A 25,590-nucleotide genomic window follows, 5' to 3' on the forward strand; every position below is an offset into this window, starting at 1 on the left:
GAAACCTAGGACACACTATCGGGAAGCAGGAATCCCCAGACAAACACTGTGGGGGAGCAGTGAACTTGGGATACAGTGAACTTAGGATACACTATAATGAAACAGGGAACTTAGTACATAATGGGGGAACAGAGACCCCACACTGATGAGTAATTGGTGCACCATCCTTTGGACCAGAGACAGGTGCCCAGGTTCATCATCAGGTGTTGGAAAGGAGCCATCCACCCTCCTAGAGGAGTGGGGAGATATGTTGGCAGCCTTTCCTCAGAATAGGTGTAATAGTCATTCTCCCGAGCACAAGTCCAACACCTGACGGATAAGATGAGGGAACAGGAAAACTTTTTATAGTTACTGGTTAAGGTTGGGCATTATTTTTTGGAGGATTAGTGTTAGAAATAGAGTAGGTTAGATTTAAAACTTAGGGTTGGAAGGTGAGGGATAGGTATTAGGAAAGACTGTACCATATTGGGGGAAGATAAAGAGTTGGGCAACAGAAATGGGGTTCAGGTTAGACATGATAGAAGTGGTTTTCTGTTTGGGGGGGGGGGGGGGGAGGATTCGGGATTAGATGTTCACAACCTGACTGCCACAAACAAAAAGTAAATAAGCTGATAGATGAGTATTGTGAAACACACTTTTCCTTTATTTTACAAAGAAACAAGCACTCCATCTAAACATATTCCCGCTTTGGCAGAGGCGTAGCCAGGATTTTCAGCTCCCGGGTTCAAAGATATGGACGTGGCCACGCATCAGAATGTGGTTGTGATCATGGGTTGAGTCAAATTTTGTTTAGATAGCCAAATGTGCCCCTTCCCCATTTAGATAGCCAGGTGTGTCCCCCTTCCACATGTTTAAATAGCCAGATGATCCCACTAAAGATAGCCAGATGGGCCCCATTTAGATAAACAGATTTTGCCCACTTTTTCTGCTGCTGCTACTGCATCTGGACTCCTCTGCAGAAGGAGGGAAAGAAACGGGAACTTCGGGCAGCCAGCGAGCCCTCTCTCCCGTACGTGTGGGTCATGCTGATCACCCTCACAGTGCTGCACCCATGGGCATATGTCCCCCCTTGCCCCCCCATAGCTACGCCTCTGCTAGTTTTACAGTAAAATTCTATTCAAATGTTACTTCTGATAATGTTATTACTCTTTTTTTTTTCCCCATGCAGAGTTGATAAATAATTCACTTTGCAAGAATACTTGAAATTGCACCATTGTTTGGGGACTTTGTTTCTTTCTCCCCCTTGTAGAAGGGAAGGACTCCATATTGAAGCAGCGTGTTTTTATTTGTATCTGGCTGCTTCATCTCCAGTTTATGCATTCTGTTTTATTTGTTCTGTGAAAAGTGGATGTTTTCAGTGCGAGGGTTTGCCGACGCGGTGGGACAGCCTTTTCTCTTCTAGCCACCGGTCTCGGGAGAGGATCTGTCTGATGTTGCAGAACTTGCAGGCAGCTTAAAAGACTTCAGACAGGAGAGGTGTCCTCGGGAGAGCAGGCCGAGGTTCCGCGCTCCACGCATGCAACATTTTATAGTTGACTCAAACAGGAATTAACACTTTGCCTGAGAGAAAGTGCAAAACAATTCAGAACAGGTACACGGATGCTAAATTTACCGTGTGAAGCCGCGCTGGTTCCAGGCAAAAGGCGAACTTAACTTGTCTTCTACACACGGCACGGAATTCATCTGAATAATAAACATTGACTGGATTAAGATATTTTTCTGCTGGATTTCCTCGAGGATCAAGAAATTCTGGTTGAGTGCTGCCTAATCAGTGGAACTGAAGTGAATATATATTTATTAACCGGAGACAGAGGCGTCTTTAGCCACATCAACACTTTTTTGCAAGCTGATGAAGTGGTGATCACACCATGAAGCGCGTTGTCACATGCTGCGACTTGAGGCCCATACCCACTTAGCAATTTTTGTGAATAATTTTTCAAGACAAACTTTGCACTGTATCGTGCAACATTATTTAACAAAAAATCGGTAAAGGGGTTAAACAAAGCATGCCACCCACGACGATTGTTTGATTTTGAACGACAGACATGTCTGATTAAGTTATTGAGGATCATTCCAATCCATATTGACTTGCGGGGGTATTAGTGCGATTATGTAAATGATCATTTGCACAATCGTTTGTTTCCAACGCCGCAAACGGCACTCACAGATTCGGCCAGATGGACCAATAAGATCGTTTGTCGTCGGCGCAGATCTCTGATCCATCTGGCAGCATCTGCCCATGGGTACACAACTTTGTATGTGGCCCAAATTGTCTGACTCATCTGTAGGTAGATATTTTATTATTATTATTTTATTCATTTTACAATGGTTTCTTCTTTTGTGGGTGCCTCCTGCAGTTTTAAGTTTACTACATTTTACATTCTTTCCTTTTGTTTTCTTATTGCTGAGTTTTTTTTTTACTCTTGTTTTTAGTCCCAGCAAATGTTTATTGAACTTACTGGACCATCTAGGCTCTTAACTTGTCCGAAGTACTTAGTTTTGAACTTTCTTCATCTATCAACTATTTTAGTTTACCAGTTTGGTTATGGTTAATACTTCCCAGGGGTGTTTTTATTTATTTTTGTTTCTTGTGGGGTATTTTTTTTTGGGGGGGGGGAGAGGGGGGAGGGAACTCCTTTCCCCAAATAAATAAATACATATCTCAAAGTGTTGGATTATTACTGGTGTCTGGTTTCTAGCTAGTGATGTTTGTGTACTGCTATGGTCTTTTCTTAAGAAGAAGAATTTTTGTTTTCTTTTTTTTCGCACAATAATTTCTCCATTCATACGAGTATCACACTGAAGGATAGGACACTGTTATGACGTTAAACCACACTCATTTCCAGGTGTTCTGTGCTTAGCTGTGTAATCTCAGCTTTAATCATCTCGGCGCGTGTCTTTCATTGGTGCAGTGCTCCTTTCTTTGGCTCCGTTTCTGGAACTCTTACATCGTGTAGGGAGGTCAGACCACTACTGAGCTATGTTAGGTTTGGAGTGGAGAATATTATTTATGTCCATGTGGATGACGCTAGGTGTTAGGGAAAGAAATAAGCAACAACAACAAAAACAAAGTTGTAAAACGCCCTTCTGCCAAAGAACTCAAGGGCCCATATTCCATTAACTTTTTCTCCTGAATTTTCTCCTAGGAGATAATTTTTCATCTTCTATTTAAAATAACATTTCAGCACTTTGGAATTGAAAAAGTACTAAAAAGTAGGGGAAAAAGAAGTACCAAAAGTATTTTGAGTATTTTTTGGTGGCTTAAAGAGACACTGAAGCGGAAAAAAAAATGATGATATTATGATTTGTATTTGTAGCACAGCTAAGAAATAAAACATTAAGATCAGATACATCAGTCTAATTGTTTCCAGTACAGAAAGAGTTGAGAAACTCCAGTTGTTATCTCTATGCAAACAAGCCATTAAGCTCTCTGACTAAGTTAGTCATGGAGAGGGCTGTTATCTGACTTTTATTATCTCAACTGTAAGTGAACTGTTTACTTTTCCTCTACCAGAGGAGAGGTCATTACTTCACAGACTGCTCTGAAAGACTCATTTTGAATGCTGAGTGTTGTGTAATCTGCACATATTATAGAATGATGCAATGTTAGAAAAAAACACTATATACCTGAAAATAAAAATATGAGAATATTTTCTTTGCTGCTAATCTTCTAGTAATTATTCATAGTACACAACCAATTCATTACATCATATATTTTTTTTTCGCTTCAGTGTCTCTTTAAAAGGCATTATATTGGCAAGATATGAAAATATCACCTAGGAGAAAACATTAATGTCATATGGGCTGAGGCCAAAGGCTCATATGCAATTAACCTTCTCTCCTGAGTTTTCGAATAGGAGATCATTTTTTTAACTTCTATTGAAAAAAACTTTTTAGCATTTTGCAATTGAAAAAGTACAAAAAAGTGGGTGAAAAATACTATTTAAGTGGACATGAACTCTTGCACAGGACAGAAGCAAAGCATAGAGAAATGCACCCTGTATGCATTTAGAGAGTTTAGCCTGTTTATTCCCCCTCATTTATGTCTAATCACTAGTTGTAATCTGATCTCTCCCTGGGTCACATGACTGCCTATGGCAGAGATGGCAGATAAGCCCATTTGAAAGCACTGTTAATATGTCTACTTCCATGAATCAAGAAGTAGAAACAGTGTAGATGTATTTAAGGATTTGTTTTAGCTGAAACAAAGAAAAAAAATGCTTTAAAGGTTATTATGCTGTTGTGTATCCTTTAGAGCAGAGAGGATGTTCTGAGTTCAGGTCCACTTTAAGGAATTACTATTATTTTGAGTATTTTCTCCCTTGCTTGTGCGCAAAAGGGGCATTTTATTGACAGGGGCCCATATGCAATTCATATTTTATCTTTAGTTTTCTCCAAGTTGATATTTTCACACATATTTTCAATAAAATTCCTTTTATACCGCAAGCAAGGGGGAAAAAAAAAACACACCATCATTTTGATAGTTCTTTTTCTACTACTTTTGGTACTTTTTTAATTGCAGAATGCTAGAAGCTATTTTAAAGAGAAAAGGAGGGAAAACACATGAGAAAAAGTTGATTTCATATGGGCCAAGGGGCCGTATGCAATTCACTTTTTCACCTGGGTTTTCTCCTACGTGAAAATTTTAAACTTGTCAATAAAATGCATTTTAAGCCACCAGCAAGCAAGATAATACTCAAAATAAATTTATTAGTACTTTCTCATCTACTTTTTGGTACTTTTTTAGTTGAAAAGTTCTGGAAAGATATTTTAAATTGAAGATGAAACATTATCTCCTAGGAGAAAACTCAGGTGAAAAAGTTCATTTCATATGGGCCAAGGTGCATAGACTTGTCTCGGGAGGGATGTTATGTGATCTTGAATGCCAGACTAAACAGGTGACTTTTCAGATGTTAAGTACTGTGAACAGATTGCGTAAGTAAACTCTCATACTACATGGAGGTGGTTAAATTGGTCAGCGATTGGCCAATCAAAATTAAAGGTTAAAGGCCTCCAAAGTTATAAAACTGACCAATCATTAACTGACCAAAATGGAAATTTGTTATGCACCCTAGCATAGTAAATATAGCCTGGTGCACAATATAATTGTCCAGTCACTGACCAACTTTACCACCTCAATTATCAGAGTTTACCTGCACAATCTGTCCAAAATATTCAAAATCTGTTGACCCTCCCACTGCAAGGAAGTGGTAAAATTGAACCTTCATTGGGTAATCAAAATAGAAGGTGTGTACCAGACTATAGTTCTAATTAATAGTAAAGCAGGCAATTAATGTAACTTATAAGTAAAATCATTTAAAAAACACCTTTATTTCCAAAAACAGTCCTCAAAGTGTAAATCCGCTTCTCCCCTTTTCCCTGCAGGTCACTTGGGGCTTTGGTAGCTGTTGTGGACTATATGGAAGTGTCAATATCCTCCGAAAATGGAAATGTGTCTTACAGGAAGAGCACTGGAAGCTTTCATCACATCTCAGTAACGCACTTTAACGGTAAGAGGCACATTTCTCGGCATTATAACGGGCGTGGCACAATAGTGACGCAGTAGAGACTCAGTTATCCCGCACCAACAAGGATTGGCTGAGGCTGGATGAGTGTGATTTCTGGTCCCTTGAGACTCAATGTTAAGAATAGACCTAGCCAATACAAAAGGGTAACCCACTCTATATACATTCCATGAACTCTGTACTAGATGTTAAAATACAGCAATTGAAAGTACTGTAGTTTTTTAAATATAAAACTCACTTTTTCTCGCCCCAAAAGTGGGTAAGTAAAGTCACTGCGTCTTATAGTCCAAATGCAGGGAGTTCCTGCCAATATGAACCACCAAACTGCCGCAATCCCGGGGACTCCCTGTACTGTGCCCATGCAGAGGAGGACACAGGGGGACACAAAGGGGCATAGAGGAGGACACAGGGAGACAAAAGAGTTAAAAGGGGGCATGAGGAACAAAGGGGGCATAATCCACAAGATGCCCCTTCACTAGTGAGGATCGTAATCAACAAATTACGATTTCGCTAAATATCACATACATTTTCGCAATTACGCTTATATGTAATTACGATTTGCAAATTCAATTGATTTTGCGTAGTCATTCGTAATTTTGCATACAATTTTGTGATATTTCGGGTCATTTCTTGCAGTGAACAGCAAAGCCCCATACATGCTATTGACAATAAAATTGCTGCATATGTTAACCCCCCTGGCGGTATAATTCCCGTGGCTGCGCAGCTGCGGGAGGGTTTTTTTCGTCATTTTTTTTTTAGCATGTAGCTAGCCTAGCGCTAGCTACATGCTTCCCCCCTCCCCACGGCATCCGCCCGTCCCCTCCGATCGCCGCCGGCGCCACTTGCCCATAAGGAAATCCCGTTCTGAACGGGATTTCCTTGAGGGCTTCCCCCGTTGCCATGGCGACAAATGGAGTGACGTCATCGAACGTCGTGATGTCACAGGGAGTCCCGATCCACCCCATAGCGCAGCCTGGCGGCGATTGGCCAGGCTGCACAAGGGGTATGTGGGGGGGGGGGGGCTGTTTCCGCTGCGGGCGGCGGCGATGAGAGCAAACACAGCTAGCAAAGTGCTAGCTGCGTGTTTGAAAAAAAAATTATGTAAATCGGCCCAGCAGGGCCTGAGCGGCACCCTCCGGCGGCTTACCCTGTGTCACACACGGGGTTACCGCCAAGGAGGTTAAGGAGAATAGTGGGTACATATCAAAAAAATGTTGCAAAAAGGCCTTATAGGTTTTGAGAAACTAGATTTAAAAATGGAAGTAAAAAAAATGGTTTTTAAACTTAGAAAAATTACATTTTAACAACCATTTGTCTTTGCATTTTTAAAATCAAGTTTCTCAAAAACTACTTTTTGAAAAATTACACCCACTATTCTGCTTAACATATGTAGGAATTTTTGTATCAATGACATGTATGGGGGCTTTGCTATTATCCTCTAAAGTTGGCGCAAAATTAAGCAAAATTTTAAAATACTACTATTACATACGAAATGAATTACGATTTTCTCTAAAATTTTGCATTACGATTAAGATGCGTAATTGCGAATTTCGATGCAAAATTTCGGCCCACCACTGCCCTTCACCATGGATGCACCAGGTTTCTTTCCCCTGGTTTTTGTCCTCTAAACCTAGGTGCATCTTATGGTCAGGAGTGTCTTATAGTCCTAAAAATACGATATATTAACCTTAGGGGAGCCATGGAACCCAGCATGCAAACCCAGCAGAGCCTACAAAAATCCTAATAAGGTGGCCTTCACCACAACGAGTACTGCGATGATTTGCGCTGGTTGGTTGAGACTGCTGATTAGTTGAGTTCCGGATAACTGGGACTCTATTGTAATAATATATCGTACAGCTCGTGTTTAACGTGGAGCTACACACTGCCTGCGGTTCCCAGATCCCCACGTTGTGATAATAGCATTCAAAGGGTTACATCACAGGGCTGACTCTTTCTTCTGCAGGGAGAACCCGCATCCGAACTGCTGTTAATAAAGCGGAATATAACCTTGCATTTCAGCTTTGCTCTAAAACATTATATACAGCATATTATATGCAAAAAGCATTTTTTTTTTACTAGACCAGCATTGGAAGGGTTAAACACAGAGGTTTAAAGTTCCGTGGAGAGATATGCAGAAGTTCAGATTGTTACATTCTATTTAGTTAAATGTATCTATTGAGAAATGTTACACACTCTTTGGCTGTCCTCCAACTCCTTCTCAGTCAGAGAGATGAGTCACATTCAACACTTAAATACATTTATGTAAACAAAATGTATCTATGTCAGCTTCGGATGCGTCTGCAGAAATCTCCAGGAACTTTAAAGCCCTGTGTAACCCTTACAATGCTGGTCTAGTAAAAAAAAAATGCTGGTTGCATATAATATACTGTAAATAATGTTTTAGAGCAAAGTTGAAATGCAGGGTTATATTCCGCTTTAAACTTATCTTGTGTACACATTCTTTACTTGATACATTTATGTAAACATTCTCTGGCTGTGAAGGACTTCAGCTGATGAGTCCTGGGGTGAAACACAGGTCAGAAATCACTGCTGGCTGCATTCACAACAGAATGACAACAGTTATGAATAAAATGCACCAGCAGCTTTCAAAGTAAATTACCTGAACTTTGGGAAGGTATAATGTCTAAATGAATATTAATACTTGTGTACAAAAGCAAATATGATAATTGTATGGGTTATAAAAAGTAGGAAAACACATTTTTGGTTGAAAATTTTGTCAGAGTTTTTTTTAAACCGCTTTAAAAACTAGACTTTACTTGGGTTATATTCTTCTTTTATTTTTTATTTTTTGGTTGTTCGTGTATTCTCTGGTTATATTATGGTATTACGGAGAAAGAAGAAAAAAAAATTACACTGTTTCACATTTTAGGTTTAACTCATTAGTCGACAAGCCCTCGGGTTATTCAGAGGCATCCCCACACATACTGCGTTGTTTCGTGTTGCGGTTAGATATGATGGTAATCAAGCTAATTACGGTTACACGAAATCGTGCATACATTTTTGCATTTAAGCGTATAGGTAATTACGATTCATAAATGCAAGTGATTTCGTATACAGATTTGTAATTTTGTGTACATTTTTGCATAATGTTGTGCCAACTTTAGCAGAGAATAGCAAAGCTCCTATACATGCTATTGTCACCAAAATTGCTACATATGTATGTTAAGGTGGGTACAGGTCAAGAAATATTTTTATTACTTGTTCCTAGTATTTCCCTTAACCTCTTTGCCGGTTATCCCGAGCTTAGCTCGGGGTAACCTGCACAGGAGGATTTCTCAGGCCCGCTGGGCCGATTTGCATAATTTTTTTTATTTCGATCGCTGCCGATTCGCTGCTACCCGCCGCGCTGCCCCCTCCCCCTCCAGACCCCTTTGCCATGGCGACGGGGGAAGCCCAGCAGGAAATCCAGTTCTGAACGGGATTTCCTGCTTTCAGAGAGCACCGGCGGCGATCGGCTTAGGTAGGGGGATGCCGCTTGTCAGCAGCTATCATGTAGCGAGCCTTGGGCTCGCTACATGATTAAAAAAATCAAAATCAAAAAAAAAGTTGCTGCGCCGCCCCCTTGCCAACACAATTGGAACGGCAAGGGGGTTAATCTATGTAGCAATTTTGGTGATGATCGCATGTCTGCTTTGTAATTAACTGCCAAAATCAGCACAAAATTATGTGAAATTTTGGGAAATTATAGATGTATTACGTTAACATGCAAAACTTGTTACAACTTTTCCATGAAATTTTGCATTACGATGCGTAATTGTGAATTATGAGGCGTGATTACGCATAGGCGTAATTGCTGCTCATCGCTACTTGTGGTGCACTCCCTTCACCACCCTCCCTGGCACAGTGACCATTGGCCACTCTACCCGCGGTGTGACGCAATGCCGGAGAAGTGGTCACGACATTGCGGAGTGCGGAGGTGAAGCAGACTCTGCAGTGCATTGCTGAGCCGTACTCGAAATTACAACTTGCTGCTCGTGGAAGAGGAGGGGGGTTAACTTGGTTAACCCATGTTGCTGCCTATGGTCCATGCAGCTCACCCGCGTTTCATGTCACTCAATGGGAGTGCAAGTGAAAAGCATCAGCTATAGGTTGGCAATGGCAACGTGGGTAAGTTAACTCCTTAACAACCAATTGGCGTGAATGCGGTGGCAGCCCCAGGACCACCTACGTCAAGTCCTGGAGCGGGGTTTTGCAAGAGATTTTGTTCATATCTCCACTTTAATGACAGAGCGGAGGGGGGGGGGCTGGAATTATGTGTGCTACGTTGTCTGGCCTTGCAGCAAGGCCTTAAAGCTGCACTGGCCTAAATTGTAAAAAAATTGCCTTGGTCACTAGGTGGTTGTAAGCCTACAGCCCTGAAGAGGGTAACCCCCCCCCCCCCTCATGTGGCCAGCAAGTTGTACTTGTACGTTCGGTTATGAGCAACACTAAGCGGTACGAGTGGTATCGCACAACCGGCATTTGCATTGGAGTCTATGTGGTGGCAATGTGGCGCTCATGGGCAAGTTGGCCGAGAAACAGTGATGTACTTCCTGTCACGCACGGAGCATGTCACTGCAAGGGTGTTGAGCTATGCATATTACCCTATCAGGCGCATCCTGCAGCAGGGTAATATGCAAGGGGAAATTATGCGGTGTGATTGTCCTGCCCTGGACTCTCCTGTGTGAAATTCGCCTCAAGTAAACTTTAAAGCACATGGAAAACAACCGAAACACATGGTTTATCATAATTCGGTGTTGTCTAACCCTCCACAATCTTAGATCAAAAGGACGTAACACCTTGGTCACCCCCAGAGTCCACCTCAAAACCATTGGAGACAGAGCCTTTTGTCATACTGCCCCTACACTTTGGAACTCCCTGCCACACCCAATCAGGACAGCTCCATCCCTGGAAGCATTTTAGTCTAAACTGAAAACCTACCTCTTCAGTCTGGCATTCATGAACATCTGACTATCTCCTCTGTAACACAACCCAGCCTGCAACCCTGTATTAATCTGAGACACAACTATGCGCTTTGAGTCCTATGGGAGAAAAGCGCTTTACAAATGTTATTGTATTGTATTGTAATGGCCTCTGGGAATGGGAGCTGTTTGTAAGGAAAGGATGGACTGTGCTCTGGAACAATCCCCTTCTAAGAAAGCCATAGAGAAGGGAGTGTACGCAGAGTCCAGGAACACGGGGGGCCAGGGGCCAGAATCACTTAGAATCTCTTCTAACAGACTTTATTCAAAGGTTTCAGCAATTGCCCTTTTATCTAATTGAGTTACATTTGCTCGACATTGAATGGAATGAGTTTGCTGGACAGCGCAGCATTTTTCCGTAAAAACGAACACCCGGACATTGTTAGCGCGGGCTTTACATACGAGCTCGCTCTCTCCTTCCATACTCGGAACATATTTTGGAGATGTAGCGGCCGCCCGTGATTTATTTTCTGGGCGGTTTGGTTTGGCTGTTCAGCAGATGCTCTGTGTATAGCGCTTGGATGCGGAAATACCGTGGCAGATTGGGCTGCCCAGAAAAGTGCGGGCCGCATCCAGCGGGCGCACGCTGTGTTTGACAGCTTTGCCGAGCAAGCGTGCCGCTGCCAATTGTCTCCCAAACAAAGCTCGGCTTTCACTGGGCGGCTTTTGGAAAGCTGGCTTGTGAAAATAACCGATGCCTGTCCATTTCCATTATCAAGTTAGCTGTTCAAGCTCCAGCCAGAAATGTTACTTTACTTCTGAGTGTGCCACAGAGAAAAATGTTCTTAGAGCTCTGCTTTAACCATACGATTGATTCCATAAGGGTGTGCATGAAATAGAGGCACAAGGAAAAATGGGCATGGGGTGAAGCTGATAAAAGTCTAAATAATAAATACTATTGTGAATTGGGCAACAAATAAAAATGAATAAATATTTACAGTGGTAATGACAATAGTAAAACCCTCCCCCCTCCAATGCCTAACCCTAACCCCCCCTCCTGACGCCTAAACCTAAAGCCCCACTTCCTGACGCCAAACCCTAAAACCGCCTTTCCTGATACCAAACCCTGAAACCTCCCTTCCTGACGCCTAACCCTGAAACCTCCCTTCCTGACGCCTAACCTTGAAACCCCCCCCCTTTTTGACGCCTAACCCTAAAACCCCCCTTCTTGACGCCTAACCTTGAACCCCCCCCCCCCTTTTTGACGCCTAACCCTAAAACCTCCCTTTCTGACTCCTAACCCTGAAACCCCCTTACTGATGCCTAACCCTGAAACCCCCCTTCCTGACGCCTAACCTTAAACTCCCCCTTCCTGACGCCTAACCTTAAACCCCCCCTTCCTGATGCCTAACCCTAAACCCCCCTTCCTGATGCCAAAGTATCAAATGTGCAGGTTCAAGAACATTTGGGAAATAGTGATCACAACATAACATTTGATGTGGTGACTGATAGGCCACGGGGCAGCGGGACAACTAAAACTATGAATTTTAGAAAAGCAAAGTTCAATCACCTCAGGCAGGCATTAAGTTTGGTAAGCTGGGATAATGTATTACAAGGGAAGGACACTGAAGGGAAATGGCTAGCTTTTAAAATGATTCTCAATCAATATTGTAGTAAATATATCCCATATGGAAACAAAACATCTAGGAATAAAAAAAGGCCTTTATGGATGAATAGAAAGGTTAGAGATAAAATGAAGGGGAAAAAGAATGCCTATAAGATCCTAAAACAGGAGGGGACCAAGGCTGCATTAAGCAATTATAAGGAGTGCAATAAAAGTTGTAAAAAAGAAATTAGGCTGGCAACGATTGAAGCTGAAAATCAAATCGCAAGGCATATCAAATCTAACCCAAATAATTTTACATATCAAATCTAACCCAAAGAAGTTTTACAAGTACATCAACTCTAAAAAAAAAAAGAAAAAAGAAAGGTTGCCTGTATTGGACTCCTAAAGGATGATGATGGGAACTCCATGGTGGGTGACCAAGGTAAGGCGGAGTTATTAAATATGCTTTCTTTGCCTCTGTCTTCACAAGTTCACTGTTGCAAATTACAATTGTAATATTAAACACTTAACACAAGAAGAAGTAAAGGCAAGACTAAATAAATTAAAAATAGACAGAGCACCTGGTCCGGATGGCATGCATCCTCGGGTCCTAAGGGAATTAAGTTCAGTTATCGATATACCCCTTTTATCTTATCTTTTGTGACTCTCAACTGGCAGAGTGCTAGTAGATTGGCGTACAGACCATGATCGATCGATGACTGAAATCATCCAGTGTATGGGCCCCTTTAGAGTGGGTCTAATTAAAATGTATAAATACATCAGAGGGCAATATAAAAGCTTGGCGGATTACCTTTTTATACCTAGGCTTTCACAAAGGACTAGAGGACATGAACTGTGCGTGGAGGAAAAACGGTTTAGCCATTTATTTAGGAAAGGGTTCTTTACGGTAAGAGTGTTGAAGATGTGGAATGCATTGCCACAGGAAGTAGTTATGGCAAATTCTATATCTGCATTTAAAGGTGGCTTGGATTCTTTCCTTGTTGATCCAGGGATTTTACCTGATTGCCATCTGGGGTCGGGAAGGAATTTTTTTCCCTTTTGGGGCTAATTGAACAACGCCTTGTAAGGGTTTTTCGCCTTCCTCTGGATCAACAGGGATATGTGAGGGAGCAGGCTGGTGTTGTACTTTGTTTTCTGGTTGAACTCGATGAACGTATGTCTTTTTTCAACCCAAATAACTATGTAACTATGTAAACCCTAAAACCAACCCTTCCTGACGCCTAACCCTGAAACCCCCTTTCCTGACGCCTAACCTTAACCCCCCCCCCCCCTTTTCTGACACTTAACCCTAAAACCACCCTTCCTGTCACCTAAACTTGAAACCCCCCTTCCTGATGCCTAATCCTGAAACCCCCCTTCTCTTCCTATGCCCTTACCCCGCCACAAATTACCTAGATACAAAAAAAAGATACATTTCAAAAGCAATACATTTCAAAACAATAATTTGCAAAAACAAAAATCAGTCAGTCGGACAGTCCTGGCGCCAGCTATTTTTTTAGGCACCTAAATTTTTGCTTTTGGCACCCAATAGCAGATATTTGCATTAGTGCCTATGGCGGCGCCCAAATTGTCCATTAGCCATGGGTGCCCAAATGTCCTGCTTCCACTTAAGGTGCCCATAGACATGATGCCTTGGCTTGGTTGTAAACAGGATAGAAGTCGGTCTCTAGCATGTGCGGGTTCGAGGGAACCTGATGTGAGGGCTTGTTCACCCTGCAGGCAGTTTCGGCTTTTTTTCGCCTGTGCGGTTTTTAAAATCGCCCCGACCGCATGGACAATAAATGTCTATGAGAAGGTTCATATCAGCGCGGGTCATGTGCTGTCCGTTCAGTAAAACAGTGTGTGGACCATTTTTGAGGCGCCTCAATCAGGGGTGAGCAGAAACTACGCCAGTGTGAATTTACGCATCGTAGTTCCTATCTACGCATCGTAGTTCGTAGGTGAAGTTTCAAAACTACGCTTACGAATTTACCCGTAGCGAAGTACCGCTACACGTAGCTTACGCCCACTATGCGTAGTTAACATGTGTATTGCGTAGTGAACTACGAATGCGTTACTCGCATCTAATTTTCCGCGTGCGATTGTATGCTTATAAATTTACGCATTTGAAAGGGGAATGTACGCATAGAAGAGTCACCAGTATACCCATACGCAAGGAATTAATGCGTACAATTTTCTGCATACGGGCATAAGCATCCGCGCACACTACGCTTCGCACTACGTGTAATTGCGAATTTTAACGCGTAGTCTATGAAATGCATACGAAGTGAATATTTGATTTCGCAGCCATAGTTAAGTGAAGCGTAATTGCGTAAAACTACGCGTAGTCCCAGCGTAGCGAAGTTGGCTGACTACGACCATCCCTGGCCTCAATGGAAAGTATAGGAGCAATGCAAAACGCTCACAAAATCGCTTTGTGCAGCAATTACATTTGTGCTTTTAAGAATATATGCATTGTATTTATTCTTTTCTGGGTCAAAGAGTTCACTTCCTGACTTGCTGCAGAGAGTGAACTACAAAACTGCTAGAAAAAAAACAACTTAGTAAACCGCTAAGCACAAAAACGAACCGCCCACCCAAGCGCCGGGAATCGGGGAAAAAAATAGACGCCACAAAAACAGTCCAACGCGACACGCGAGCCGAGCGCAATGTGAACAAGGCCTGAGAAGGATATGGAGGCTGACATATAAAATTCCTTTTAAACAATGCACATAACCTGGCTGTCCTGCTGATCCTCTGCATCAAATACGTTTAGCCATAGACCCTGAACAAGGATATGCAGATCAGATGTTCCTGACAGAAGTGTCACTGGATTAGCCTCATGCTTGTTTCAGGTGTGTGATTCAGACTCTACTGATGCATGAATGATCAGCAGGACAACCAGGCAACTGGTATTGTTTATAAGGAAATACATATGGCAGCCTCCTTATCCCTCTTACCTCAGGTATTAATTGTCAACCAAACGGGCGATAGCGACTGCTTTGGCTGAGGACGCCTCAAGGCACCAACATATTAAATCCTTAAAGAGAACCAGAGACAATCCTAAAGAAAAGATTTATACATACCTGGGGCTTCCTCCAGCCCCATACGCACGGATCGCTCCCATGCCGCCATCCAGCGCTGCCCGCAGCTACGAGAACCGGCTCCGCGCTCTGCCATCAGTCGGAGCCAGTCTAGCGTAGGAGAAGTGTGCTGTTTGCATATCTCTGCAGCAGCAGCTGGAGAGATACGTAGAGGGCGCACTTCTCCTCGTAGTTGCATGCAGCGGAGGATGGCGGCGTGGGAGCGATCCGTGCGTATGGGGCTGGAGGAAGCCCCGGGTATGTATAACATCTTTTCTTTAGATCGTCTCTGGTTCCCTTTAACCCCCTCGATGCCCAGTCATGCCTGATCACATGTCCATAGTGCGCATGCGCAGACTGCTCCTGGCCATAGGAGCGTGGTCAACAGGGGAGGACTGGCCAGGGGGGAAGGGGGGCAATTTCCCCCCAGGCTGCCTCTCATTTAATGATTTAGGGCTGGTACAGTTCCTGGTACATGTTTTTGTATAAGGCAATGTGAACCACTAGGCTGGCCGAGGGAAATCAATGCTTAATTAGAGAGTAATTAGAGGGTGGGCAAGTTGGTTAATATAAACAGCATGATGCAGAGCAGAGGCTTGCCTGCAGGGTCCGTGGTAAATTTCTGTCTGATTTCGGGTGGAAATTGGTTGAAAGTATCGATCTGAGATGCTGGGAAATCTCGGGTTGATGTGGTCAATGCAGTGCGATAATCACAAACAATGAATGCGACGGAAACCCTGGCCGTTGTAACTCAAAATGTTTTATCTGCCCCCCCCCCCCCCCCCCATTGCCAGTGCATTATACTTTATCTGTCACGCTGTCCCTCATGTGTCCTTGCTGTATTTCCCATGTGACTTTTGGCATATAGCACGTGGGTGATGTAATTTGGGCCCGGGCTGCTGTGAAAATAGGCCTCTAGTTTGTGTTTTCCCTCCAGGCCAAAAGGTCCCAGTCCTCCCCTGGTGGTCAACGACGTACACCACCTGTCCAAGTGCTTGCGCACTGCTGTCGTCCCCGACAACCTGGAAGCGGTTTCTGCTGGCTTTTAGGAGAGAACAGAGGGGAATGAGGGAGTGGTGGGCATGGGGATTGCCAGGGGCGTTGCTAGCCCCAAAGATCAGTGGCACGTGCCACTGATCTATTCTGGGGTGCCCTGGATGTTCCCCCAGGCAGAGTCAGAGCTGTGGAGCCTCTATGGGGGGGTGCTGGGAGATGTGGTGCCTCAATGACAGGGAGGCTAGGAGCTGTGATGCATCAATGGGGGGTATGCTGGGTGCTGTGGTGCCATGCTGGGTGCTGTGGTGCCTTTATGGGGGCATGCAGGGAGCAGTGGTTATTCTATGTGGGCATGCTGTGAGTTGTGGTGACTCAACGGGAGGCCTGTGGATGCATGGGAGGGGATCCACTAGAAGGTCAGGGAATGCTTTGGGGGGGGGGGGGGGGGGGGACTGCCAGACAACCTGGCGGCAGGCCAGACCGCCCAGCACAAAGCCATGTACAATGGGTTGCAATACAAAGTGGTGTACACATGAGAAGTGGAACAAAAATCATACATGATTCCAAACATTTTTTACACATAAATAACTGCAAAGTGGGGTGTGCGTAATTATTCAGCCCCCTTTGATCTGAGTGCAGTCAGTTTCCTATAGACATTGCCTGATGAGTGCTAATGGCTAAATAGAGTGCACCTGTGTGTAATCTAATGTCAGTACAAATACAGCTGCTCTGTGAGGGCCTCAGAAGTTGTCTAAGAGAATATTGGGAGAAACAACACCATGAAGTCCAAAGAACACACAAGACAGGTCCAAGACAGGTCAGGGATCACGTTATTGAGAAATGTAAAGCAGGCTTAGGCTACAAAAAGATTTTTTCCAAAGCCTTGAACATCCCACGGGGCACTGTTCAAGCGATCATTCAGAAATGGAAGGAGTATGGCACAACTGTAAACCTACCAAGACAAGGCCATCCACCTAAACTCACAGGCCGAACAAGGAGAGCGCTGATCAGAAATGCAATCAAGAGGCCCATGGTGACTCTGGACGAGCTGCAGAGATCTACAGCTCAGGTGGGAGACTCTGTCCATAGGACAACTATTAGTCATGCACTGTACAAAGTTGGCCTTTATGGAAGAGTGGCAAGAAGAAAGGCATTGTTAACAGAAAGCATAAGAAGTCCCGTTTGCAGTTTGCCACAAGCCATGTGGAAGAAGGTGCTCTGGTGACTGGTCAGATGAGACCAAAATGGAACTTTTTGGCCAAAATGCAAAACTGTGTGGCAGAAAACTAACACTGCACATCACTCTGAACACACCATCCCCACTGTCAAATATGGTGGTGGCAGCATCATGCTCGAGGGGTGCATCTCTTCAGCAGGGACAGGGAAGCTGGTCAGAGTTGATGGGAAGATGGATGGAGCCAAATACTGGGCAAACTTGGAAGAAAACCTCTTGGAGACTGCAAAAGTCTTGAGACTGGGGAGGAGGTTCACCTTCCAGCAGGACAATGACCCTAAACATAAAGCCAGGGCATCAATGGAATGGTTTAAAACAAAACATATCTATGTGTTAGAATGGCCCAGTCAAAGCCCAGATCTAAATCCAATCGAGAATCTGTGGCAAGATCTATAAACTGCTGTTCACAAACGCTGTTCATCTAATCTGATTGAGCTGGAGCTGTTTTGCAAAGAAGAATGGGCAATGATTTCAGTCTCTAGATGTGCAAAGCTGGTAGAGACATACCCTAAAAGACTGGCAGCTGTAATTGCAGCAAAAGGTGGTTCTACAAAGTATTGATTCAGGGTGCTGAATAATTATGCACATCCCACTTTGCAGCTATTTATTTGTAAAAAATGTTTGGAATCATGTATGATTTTCGATCCACTTCTCACGTGTACACCACTTTGTATTGGTCTTTGTGGCAGTAATGTGACAAAATTTGGAAAACTTCAAAGGGGCCGAATACTTTTGCAACCCACTGTATATATTAATGGAGTGAGAGGCTTCATCGAACATTTTGCTGGGCAGGCCTACTTAGCCCGCTGTTAAATTCATGTACATTTGGCTCCACCCATGACCACACCCACATGCTGGTGCATGGCCCCACCCATTTTTTGGCTAAAGTGCCTAAAAGTGCCCCGGATCTGTTAGGATCCTTGCAACACCCCTGAGGATTGCTTCCTGTACATGCCTGCAGCCCCCATTCTCACAATCTTATTCGCCTTGGATAGCCTTTAATTTTTTGACTTTAACCACTTGACTACCAGGGGCGTAGAAACACGTACCGCCCCTGGTGGTACCGCCGCTGTCCGCGCTCCCGCTTGCGCTCCCGCGCTCATGCACGCTGCCGCCCGCTCGCCCGGAGATCAATGAACGGGGAAAACCATTCCTGTTCGTTGCTCTCAGTCCCCCAGCAATGATCGGCTGCTTCTATGAGAAGCAGTGCGATCATTGTGATTTTCCCAGCCTCATTGTGCTTCCTGTAAGCGTACTTCCGGATGCTTGCAGGTCGCATGAACAAAAAAATCACTGTGGCCATCTTGTGGCCAAATAGTAAAACTACATCTAAAAACAATTTTCATAAATAAATACCTAGTTTTCCATTATAAATTAACTCATTACCTCCCACACACCCCAATTTTTTTTTCTATGTAATAAAAAGAAAAAAAAATTACAATAAAAAAAATAAATACATACTGTAAATAGTTACCTTAGGGACTGAACTCTCAAAATATTTATGTTACTTTATAAAACTACGGGCTTGTAATTAGGGATGGGCGCAAAACTGAAAAAAAATGCACCGTTATTTCCAAATAAAGTATTGGTGTCAAATATTGTGATAGGGACATATTTTAAATGATGTAATAACCGGGACAAAATGGGCAACTATAATACGTGGGTTTTAATCATGAAGTCATGTATTATTTTATAACTATAATGGCCGAAAACTGATAAATAATGATTTTTTTCCATTTTTTTTCTTCCTGTTAAAATGCATTTATAGTAAAGTAGCTCTTGGCATAATGTCCCACCTAAAGAAAGCCTAATTGGTGGCATAAAAACAAGACATAGATCAGTTAATTGTGATAAGTAATGATAAAGTTATAGACAAATGAATGGAAGAAGCGCTTAAAGGTGAAAATTGCTCTGGTTATCAAGTGGTTAATTAACTCAAAATAACTACATAAATTGTTTGACGTTTGTGGCTTAGCTTGTTGTTATACAGCACAATTCAATAAAGAAGTGAGATATGGGGAGAGGTAGGCTGAAATGTTACCACCAGGCCAACGCCAGCAATTCAAAGTGGACCTGAACTCAGAACTTCATCTCAGCTCTAAAAGATAAGCAACAGCATAATCGCCTTTACAGAAAAGCATGTCTTTGTTACAGCTGATACATATCCTAAAATAAATCTGCAGTGTGTCTACTTCCTGCTTTCATGTAAGCAGACATATTGTTTTTATCCTGAACTTACAAATTAGCTGCTCTGCCATGGCAGTCAGTTGACACAGCTAAGGGATCATTCTACAACTTGTGATTAGTCACAGATGGGAGGGAATTAGACAGGCTAAACTCTCTAAATACATACAGGCTGCATTTCTCTATGCTTTCCTTCTGTCCTGTGCAAAAGTTCACGTCCACTTTAAAGTGAATGGGAACCGCATTTAAAAATGAGACAGATACTTACCCAAGGAGAGGGAAGGCTCTGGGTCCTATAGAGCCTTCCCACTCCTCTCCTGGTCCCCTCGTTCCGGTGCTGGCTCGCCCGGTAGCAGTATTTGTCTAATTTAGTCAAATACTGCTTTACCCGGCCAATGGAGGCTTCAGAAGTCTTCAGGGAGCCCGAGTGCTCCTGAAGAAGGGCCGCCCTGTACTGCACCTGCGCAAGCACGCTCTCTTGCACGCTCACGCCTGTGCAGTATGGAGCCGCACGTCTTCGGGAGGACACGGCTCCCGAAGACTTCCAAATACCCTTTCGGCGGGGGATTGAAACGGGGGGGAGCCAGCACAGGATAGAGAGCACGAGAGAGGAGACGGAAGGCTCTATACAACCCAGAGCCTTCCCTCTCCTTAGGTAGGCATTTGCTTCATTTTTTTTAAAATGCGGTTCCCATTCACTTTAAATGTAATACTTTTGGCATTCTAGGCTAGATCTCCGACTCCGTTTAGCATCCATTCCTCCTACTGAGCCATCTTCCATCTTGTGTGCGGATGAAGCACATGGCAAAGTGTTTCTCACACCTCCATTCCTGTGTCAGTGACCAGCCATTTACAGTAAAAGCAGTTAATTGCATCTTTGAGTTGTGCCTGTAGAAGTTTACCTGGATGCACATTGCGCATCTCTCGCATACATCTCTTACTGGTAACACATTCAGATATATTCATAGGATTTTTTTTTGTAAAAAAAAAAAAATATGGAAGAAAAGACAAAAACCTCAATTACCACCCAGAAGAGTAAACCAGAGTAAAGACGAGCAAATCCAGGGGCAGCGTCTCATCACAGCAGGCAGGTGCTCAGTTCAAAGAGAGTGCATAGTATTTTTTCTCTTTTTTTTTTTTATTATTATATCCATTACAAAAAGAAAAAAAAGTTGTTTGTTTTTTTGTTTTGTTTTTTTAGTCAGCTAAATATGCAACATCAGGGCCAGGCCGAGGCAGAGGCGAGAGAGGCTTCAGCCTCAGGGCGCAGTTGTAGGAGGGGTCACACGACTCACTCAGCTATCATTCCCCTATTGTGTTTGAAGCAGAGAGAAATAAGAAAAGGGGACACATGGCAGTGACTGCAAGCCAGATTACTAGATATTAAGATGTTGGGGGCCCGAGGCCGCCTCTTAGCCTAATAGCAATACGTGTGTGACGGCTGGGGTGGGAGGGATGGAGGGGCGCACTTTGGTGTCTAAGCCTTGGGTGCTGGAGGACCTTGTCCCGGCTCTGTGCAACATAGCTTGTGATTTATTTTTTGTTTCGTTTTCTTCCGTACCAAGTGAAACCAGAAGTGGAAACCCCTGTGATTGATCTGGGTAGGCCCCATACTTCACTCCCATAAAGTAGGTTTGGGGTGATGACACTCTCAAAGACTTTCAGCCGGACCTCTGGTGGTCTGAGGTGGTACACTTATTTCCGGATGGCATAGAATGTACAGCATACTTTGGCAATTAGGGACTCTATGGTTGACTTAAGGGACACCAGAGGTAAAAATAAACTAATGAAATAAACAATTGTATCTATCCTCCTTCTCCTAAAAATTACTTTTTAAGATATTCCACAGTTTTATTTTATATTTAAATTTACTTTTTAGTTTTTTGTACGTTTATTGTTTTTTGCTCAATGATACATTCATTGAAGTATGCCAGAGCTAAAATCTGTGATCTTTTGACCCATTTTATCTCTTTCCTGCTCTCAGAAGCCATTTTCTGCTAGGAAAGTGTTTTATAGTTGTAATTTCTTATCAGTGAGGGTCACACTGTAGTCTGACCCAGTCCTGACTTAGACAGGAACTGCCACTTACATACCTGATGTTTAACTCTTTCAGGCACAGAAAGAAAAAAAGGACCACAGCATAGTTATTTGTGTGCTTGGCACTGTACATACACATGTCTATCTCATCATGTCACATGTCACCTCGGGTATCCTTTAAAGAGACTCCGTAACAAAAATCGCATCCTTTTTTTTTATCATCCTACAAGTTCCAAAAGCTAATCTAATGTGTTCTGGCTTACTGCAGCACTTTCTGCTATCACAGTCTCTGTAATAAATCAATGTATCTTTCCCCTGTCAGACTTGTCGGCCTGTGTCTGGAAGGCTGCCAAGTTCTTCAGTGTTGTGGTTCTGCTATGAACTCCCCCTTCCAGGCCCCTCTATGCACACTGCCTGTGTATTATTTAGATTAGGGCAGCTTCTCTCTTCTCTCTTATCTTTTACAAGCTGGATAAATCGTCCTCTGAGCTGGCTGGGCTTTCACATACTGAGGAATTAGACAAGGGCAAAGCTGTTTGCAGGAAGAAAAGAGCAGCCTGAAACTTCAGTGCATGAGAACTGCAGGGGGAAAGAAACACACAATGATCTCTTGAGATTCAAAAGGAAAGCTGTATACAGCCTGCTTGTGTATGAATGTATTTTCTATGTGTGGACATGCTGTACATCAACCTACTTCCTGTTTTGGTGGCCATTTTGTTTGTTTATAAACAAACTTTTTAAAACTGTTTTTAACCACTTTTAATGCGGCGGGGAGCGGCGAAATTGTGACAGAGGGTAATAGATGTCCCCTAACGCACTGGTATGTTTACTTTTGTGCGATTTTAACAATACAGATTCTCTTTAAGGCTTCCAGGCTGGTTGATTTCCAGACCAAAGCAGCTGTATTTGTCAGTTCTGCGGAGGTTATAGTCCTTGAGTGTAAAGGATGGGCTCTGGACTGACCTCGTGTTTTTCCCTTGGAACACAATGGTTTTGGGTTTCTCTAGATGAATGTGGAGTGCCCACATTGTACTACATTTCTTCAGGATTCCCAGGCTTCCTTGCCGGCTATGGACAATAACAGTACGAGTCCTATGGATGAAAGTCGTAGGGCGGAGCCAGTGCATCTGATGTCACACCCTGGGACACCATGCTAGAGTGAAAGAGTGAGACATCCTGAGCAGGGCTGGCACTACCATATAGGCAAGGGGGGGGGGATTAATTGCCTCAGGGCCCCAGAGTCCATAGGGGCACCCCAAGTGTCCCCATCACCTCCATGCAATCTGAATTGTAGGTAGCTGCAGGCGTTCCAGGTTGGGTAAGCTAGGACAGGGTACTGAGGCTGAGCAGCAGGGGGAGGGGAACATTCATTACCTGCTGTGGGTGTTCGGTCCTGGTTTCCTTCATCCAACGCAATGCCGCAGCCCGTTGCCATGGCTTCCTGGACGGCTGCAGCGCTGCTCTACTGTGACGTAGGCATATTACGTCACATCCGTGATTACATGCCTATGAGGAAGGAGGAGGAGCTGTGCGCCTGCCGGCAGGCAGCAGATTCATCCAATAGCGCGCAGGCTGAAGAAAGGGAAAGAGGCGTGTCCACTGGTAAGTGATGCTGCATCCCTTCCACTGTGCATACTCTGCAATTGGATAAAGTTTGTGCTTCCTTCGGGGGGGGAGGTAACAAGTCTTGGGGGTGAAAGGGAGGCAAGTAGAACTGCAGCTAAAATACTATTAAATTGTGTAAGTTAATGGGGCTACCACTGGGGTAATGAAGAATACCAGGTGGGGGGACTACAATGGCACCAGCTATAGTGTGTGTGTGTGTGTGTGGGGGGGGGGGGGGGTAGTAGGACAACTAGGCTGTAAGTAAGTACTTTGGGAGCATGGGGGAACTTGTCAGCAATCAAGCGGATCCTAATACCACTTACTGTAGCTGGATCCAGCGCTGATCAGGTGCGTGTACAGGGAGCAGGGAGAGGTGGGATGCCACGGTCCATGTCACCTAACCTGGATGAGCACCGCGATTGAGATTCTAGGTTTATATGCGACCTCTCTGGTCATGTAAGTGCGGTACAAAACGCTGACAGGGGGTGATGCTATAAATCTGGATTACGCTACGTGCAATTTTATGGATTAAATGATATGTAGAAAAGATATGGAATAAAGGATTTAGAAGATTTTATAGTGCTGCAGCCTTGGATGGAATTGCGTTTTAAAGCAATAGATCCCCCTGTTGTCTGAGGTGGTAGAGATAGATCCCCCTGTTGTCCCCTGTTATACAGTCCATGTGGTATCATGTTCCTCTCAGTTGGTGGCAGGCAGTGATATATCGGGCAGCTATTTGCACGGTTGTTTCCTCCTCCCCCCGTAGGATGTAGAGTTTCCTCTCCTCATCTGTGGAGGTGAAATCCTGGATGTGGGCGGAGAGTCTCTGTAGGTGGGTGGTCCTCACAGGTGTATATTTGCTGCAGTGTAGCAGGAAGTGGGCCTCATCCTCCAGGACCCCCTGGTCACATTGTCTACACAGTCTCTCCTCCCGGGGCTTCCATGTCTGTCTGTGCCGCCCTGTCTCTATCTCCAGGTTGTGGGCGCTCAGACGGTACAGGCTCAGGGTCTGTCTGTCTTTGTGGTGGTGTAGCCTCTCCAGATATGGAGCCATTGTGTACTCCCTCTGTAGTGATTGGTAGACAGCGAGTTTCTGAGATTTCTTTGTCACTTCTCCATTCCTCTATGTATCGGTCCTTGCAGCTTTCAATCGTCCCTTTTATTTGGGCTTTTGTCAGCCTGTGTTGGTGGCCTTGGCTGGGCTGGCTATTGACGCTTTGTTTCAAAACCCATGATATGGCCTTGCCACCCTGGCTCAGTGAAGCTTTATGGTGGTAAGTGCTGGGGCTGCTGCTCTGTATATGCGCCCAGTATGAGAGACCCCTCTGCTGGATAGTCAGCCATAGATAGGAATCTGCCTAGCTCTGCCCGGCAAGCTGAGTTTGAAGTGCTGCGATGGACTCCTTTCCTCACTCTCTCTTTCCCTCTTGCTCCTCTCTCTTTTTCTCTCCTCTCCTCTCTCCTCTCGCTCTCTCTCTCTCTCTCTGCATCTCTTTCCTCCTCCTTTCTCTTTCCCTCTCGCTCTCATTCCCTCTCTCTCCGTCTCTCTTTCCCTTTCTCTCTCTGTCTCTCCTCCCCTCTCTCTCATGTACTCCCTCTCTGTATGTCTTTTCTCTCTCTCTCTCTCTCTCTCTCTCTCTCTCTCTCTCTCTCTCTCCATTTCTCACTCTCTCTTTCCCTCTTGCTCCTCCTCTCGCCTTTCCTCACACTTTCTCTCTCTTATTCCCTCTCTGCCTCTCTCTCTCCTCCCCTCTCTCTCATTCCCTCTCTCTTCCTCTCTTTCTCTGCCTCTCTCTCTCTGCCTCTCTTCCCTCCCCTTCTCTCTCATTCCCTCTCTCTGCCTCTCTCTCTTCCCCTCTTTCTCATTCCCACTCTCTCTCTCTCTCTATATCTCTCTCTCTCTGCCTCTCTTTCCTCCCCTTCTCTCTCATTCCCTCTCTCTCATTCCTTCTCTCTCTGCCTCTTTCTCTCATTCCCTCTCTCTCTTTCTCTCTCTGCCTCTCTTTCCTCACCTTCTCTCTCATTCCCTCTCTTTCTCTCTCTGCCTCTCTCTGTCTCTCTCTCCTCCCCTCTCTCTCATTCCTTCTCTCTGCCTCTCTCTGTCTCTCTCTCCTCCCCTCTCTCTCATTCCTTCTCTCTGTCTCTCTCTGTCTCTCTCTCCTCCCCTCTCTCTCATTCCTTCTCTCTGTCTCTCTCTGCCTCTCTCTCCTCCCCTCTCTCTCATTCCCTCTCTTTCTCTCTCTGCCTCTCTTTCCTCCCCTCTCTCTCTCTCTCATTCCCTCTCTCTCATTCCCTCTCTCTCTCTCTCTCTCTCTCTTTCTCTCTGTCTTTCTCTGCCTCTCTTTCCTCCCCTCTCTGTCATTCTTTCTCTTTCTCTCTTTCTCTCTCTCTCTTTCTC

The 25,590-nt window shown here is 44.2% G+C and overlaps 1 protein-coding gene across 4 annotated transcripts in view; it reads left to right on the plus strand.

Moving 5' to 3' along the window:
- Positions 1–25,590, plus strand: part of LRRC4C (leucine rich repeat containing 4C) — a 1,282,052-nt gene that overhangs the window by 729,180 nt on the left and 527,282 nt on the right. For all 4 annotated transcript variants that reach the window (XM_068259713.1, XM_068259712.1, XM_068259710.1 and 1 more), the window contains one exon: positions 5,386–5,510. The gene's annotated coding sequence lies outside the window, so the exon portion shown is untranslated. The remainder of the gene's footprint in view (positions 1–5,385; positions 5,511–25,590) is intronic.

This window comes from Hyperolius riggenbachi, chromosome 11, assembly GCF_040937935.1.
Source record: "Hyperolius riggenbachi isolate aHypRig1 chromosome 11, aHypRig1.pri, whole genome shotgun sequence".
NCBI lineage: Eukaryota > Metazoa > Chordata > Amphibia > Anura > Hyperoliidae > Hyperolius > Hyperolius riggenbachi.